This window comes from Dipodomys merriami, unplaced genomic scaffold, assembly GCF_024711535.1.
Source record: "Dipodomys merriami isolate MVZ:Mamm:240054 unplaced genomic scaffold, mDipMer1.0.p SCAF_2771, whole genome shotgun sequence".
Classification (NCBI taxonomy): Eukaryota; Metazoa; Chordata; class Mammalia; order Rodentia; family Heteromyidae; genus Dipodomys; species Dipodomys merriami.
The window spans coordinates 22,031-26,770 of record NW_027204239.1 but is presented as its reverse complement, the minus strand read 5'-3'; the positions used below and the strand labels follow the sequence as shown (position 1 = coordinate 26,770).

General features: G+C 35.4%; 1 non-coding gene across 1 annotated transcript; it reads left to right on the top strand.

The window, feature by feature from the left end:
* Positions 1-4,155: 4,155 nt before the first annotated feature.
* On the top strand, positions 4,156-4,262 carry LOC138837870 (U6 spliceosomal RNA). The gene has a single exon (XR_011375476.1). It is a non-coding gene; the product is annotated as a U6 spliceosomal RNA (small nuclear RNA).
* Positions 4,263-4,740: the final 478 nt, after the last annotated feature.

The following is a 4,740-nucleotide window of genomic DNA, read 5'->3' as shown; positions in this document are numbered from 1 at the left end:
CCATCTTTGGCCAAACTCTCTGTACTGTGATGGCACACTTGGTGTGACTGGAACATTTAAACTGCTTTCTATGTAAGAGCTTGTTTACCCTCCAGCTTCTCCTCCTCCATCTTCCCCCAAAACCTCATGATTTTTTGAGTGTTTTTTTAGTGAAAAATGTTTTTGGTGTTTATATTTTGGTTTGGCATAAAATGAGCCTACTATTGTCTTAATTTAATAAAAAAAACTTTCTGATTCTATGACAGCATAAATTTTGTGGGTAATGGTTAAGACTAGGTTGACTTTCTGAAAAAAAAATCACCACCCATAAAAGAGGAACAAAAAGAAAATAACATATGACAGGAAACATTAATCTTAATGGACTAATAGTCTGTCAGTTTGATTTAACTTTTAATCAAAAATTAAAGTAATACTTGATAATGTTTTATTAACATATTTAAATTTCTTCATTCTTGTCATTTAAGATTCACTTTATAAAGAAATTCAACAGGTGACAGTGTTTTTTCATGACTTTTCCAAAGAAATGATCATTTCATCATTATAGTGTATAGCACAATATACCCAGAAAGCATTTAAGGAAAAATTTTTTCCCATTCTTTGGTTTGCTTCAGTCTGTATTTAAAGCTGCATACCACATTTTACACACTCTATTGTCTGTCTTCTCATTTGAAACATTTCAATAAGTTTTCTTTCCCTAGTTTGTCAGCCAGCAAATCTTTATAAAACAACATGCTTTCATTCATTGTGCTTTCCAAAATATATCTTACAAATGCCAAAACGAAGCACAATCGGAAACATCTGTGGATATTTCCACCTAGAGTACAAAGTAATCACTTTCCAAACTCCTTAGAACCAGTTGTTCACTGGCATTAATTGTGCTGTCACTTCCATGCTTTAAAACAACAGCATTTGACAATGGCGTACATTTTAATTGGTTTACCACATTTGGTTTGTTTTCAGCAAGGACTGTCTTCACGGAAGATGGTAATGGATGAGGTTTGTAATTATGTATTTTGAAAGGGCTCTAAGTTGTGGATATAGAATATCCATTTCAGTGACTAAATATTTAAATTAAATCCTATAATGGATACTCCTTCAATTTTCTGATTAAAGTGTTCTACAATCTAGATATTTTTTAAGGAAATATTGTAATTGTTTCCTTGGTGACAACGTAATTGGAAGACTTAAAATTTTCTTTTTTTTTATAGTGAAAACGCTGTACAGAGGGGTTACAATTACATGGGCAAGATAATGAGTACATTTCTTTTTTTTCTTTTTCTTTCTTTTTTTTTGGGGGGGGGGGTCTGGTCTTGGGGCCTGGGCGCTGTCCCTCAGCTCTTCAGCTCAAGGCTAGTGCTCTACCACTTGAGCCACAGCACCACTTCTGGCTTTTTTCTTTTTGCTTATGTGGTGCTGACGAATCGAACCCAGGGCCTTGAGCATGCAAGGCAAGCGCTCTACCACTGAGCCACCTTCCTAGCCCATGAGTGCATTTCTTATCAAGCATTGTAGTCCCTCCTTGGTTTCCCCTTCCCATCCCTTCCCTTCCCATCCTTCCACCCCCTCCCTCTCCACGCAATCCTCCTCCCCGCCCCCACCAAAGTTGTAAAGTTCGTTTTTCCATATAACGACTTGTACATCTCATTGTTCCAAAGGATCCAACTGTACCCCTATTTAAACGATTTGTTTTTTTCCTTCCCTTCCACAAATTATACCAACCTCAAATACAGTGAAAGCAGGGTTATACCATGGGGGAGGGACATACAAAGCAACAAAGAAATAATCTTATAAATGTGTAGAAACAATCACCTGAAAGAAAAAAACTTTGAATACATATATTAGGGTTCACTTCCCTAAAATCAACTTATCTGACCTTTTCTGCTTGACTCAGACATATACTAGTTATTGCAAATAAGGGAAACCATGGGACCTAAGTTTCTTTGGTACCGGCTTACTTCACTTAATATGAATTTTTTTCTATGGAAGACTTAAAATTTTCATATACTATTGCCATCTTAAATGAAGTGAATGTACGTGGGTTTGCATACAGAACTTTTGGGACAGCATTAGTGTTTGAATCTTTGATGGGATTTGATTGGGAATTGTGGCAGGCTTTCATGGTATGAGAAGAAAAAGGATCTGATTGGAATTTATAGCAATATCTAGTTGCTTCCACCCCTGGACAAGTCATTATCATTGGTGAAGATGTTGCCATTTGAATTTACAATGCCCCAGAAAGACCTATGTGTTAAAGAAAAATGACTTTCCATTTCCTCCCAGACTGTGGAGAATACCTGAATAGTTCTTCTGGAGATTAAGTTCTTCAGAATAAAACCTATGAGAACATGCACTCTCATCTTCTTTCTTCTTTTCTCTTTTAATCATTCTAGGTCAAAAACATTTCTTTTTGTCATACTCCTCACCTTGACATTGTCTTGTCACAGGCCACCAAAACAATAAAACCGACTGAACATACACTGAAACCTTCAAACTTATAAATCTGAGTAAGCCTTTCTGTTTAATAAATGGACAATATCATTTATTATGGTAGGTTATAAAGCTAACACAGAAATCTAGTCTTTCTAACAATGTAGAGTATATAAAAATGCTTCATTATAAAATATCTAACTCCAAGTTATATTTTGTGTTTTTGTTTCTGTAGATCTTAAGGCTTAAACTCATGGCCTGACTGGTCGTTTTGTGTTCAAGGCCAGTGCTCTACATAAAATCTGAACTGGAACTCCTTTTCTCCTGGTGGTTAATTGGAAATAAGAATCTAATGAACTTTCCTATTCTGGCTGACCTATTCATGTTGCATACTTTATGTAATTCCAATTCTCAGCATTATATACATGTTCCAACTACAATATAAAAAACTTAAAATATACTAAGGATATTTGTAAAGTATAAAATGAGGGAAGAATTTTCATCCTTTAGAAATCTATGCAAAATCTATGCTAAACTATTGATATTTTACTGGACCTTTCCTGCAACCAGTTTGATATAGTTTAATACTTGTCACACAAACTTTCTCTGTATTCTACTGCATATATACTTTTTCACGTATGTTTGTATATGTATACATATATGTATCTATCTATATATGTTCCAATGTGCATCATCAGACTTGAAACTGCTTTGTTTTGCTGTTCAGCAATGAACCTTGTCGGCTCGTTCTGTGACAATATCTGTTCTCATTTTCATCATTCCTTTATTTACCAAATCATCAACCTTCTAAAATCAGCTTCATTTCTTGGGTAAGGTTACCAATCAGTCCAACAAATATCCACCTAGAGGCTTTTAATAAAGCAAGTTTTAAGGAAGAATATAACATGAAGTGACAACTACAGAAATTCCACAGAGACCTGACATCTTTCACATTTCTGTCTTCCTTCTCTTCTCATACTTCAGAAAGTATTGACTAACACTATAAATATACTGCAATTATAAGTTAAGGATCAGTGTTTTCTATCCAACCTGAAGCCTTCTTTTCCATGATTCTTGACATAAACTTTTTGGAAGATTTTTTGGATTGTGATGGGATTCCACCCAAAACAAAGCCATGTATATCAAGAAAGTCAATGTTTTCAACTCAGAGTACTAAACAAAAGAGGGAGAAAATTAAGGTTAGCTATATATGTTAAGCACAAATATAGGCAATATCAAGATATCTTGAAATTGTATACTTTTACTGAATAAAGTGGCTCAAACCTGTAATATTATCTACTTAGAAAACAGAGATTAGAGAATTGCAGTTCCAGGCAAGCCCAGACCAAAAAAAAAAAAAAAGGAAGTTTCAGAAACTCTAACCATTTGATGGGTGCTATGTGTTTTGCTTGTGTTAGGAGGACCACAGTCCAAGCAGACCCAGGCATAGTGATACTTACCTCAAAAGAAGCAATGAAGTTACAATCTGCAGGTATGGCAGTAGTAGAGATACCAAAGTTGTAAAGTTCCTTTCATTGTTGCAATGGGTCTACCTGTATCCCTATTTAAACATTTTCCCCTTCCCCTCCACAAATTATGCCAACATCAAAAATGTGTGCTTATGTAAGAAATGCATGATTCTAAAATTTCATGACAATTCTTTTGAACTTACTTTTTTGTGGAATTGACTAAGAAAATGAATTACACCTTCTATATAAAAAATGTTCTGTGCTTAATCCGGCAGCCTATACACTAACATCAGAATGATACAGAGAAGATTAGCATGGCCCCTGCTCAAGGATGACTTGAAAATTAGTGAAGCAATCCATGTTTTTACAACAACAAATGCTGGAGGGGATGGGGCCACCAGGGAACCCTACTGCATTCTTGGTGGGAGTGTAAAAGTCTTCAACCACTTTGGAAAGCAGTATGGAGTTTCCTCAAATGACTCCACATAAAGCTCCCCTATGACCCAGCAATCCCACTTTTGTTCATTTACCCAAAGGATCACAAACAAGACCATACTAAAACTACCAGCACAACTATGTTTATTGCAGCATTATTTACCATAGCTAAGATATGGAACCAACCCAGATGCCCCTCAGTAGATGAATGGATCAAGAAAACCTGGTAAATATATACAATTGCTTGCTCTGCCTCCATCAGAAAGAATGACATTGCCCAATTTGTTAGGAAATGGAAAGATTTGGAAAAAAATTTTTAAGTGAAGTAAGCCAACTCCAAAGAAATATAGGTCCCATGGTTTCTCTTATTTTCAATAGCTAATATATGTCCGGGATTATCAGAAAATGT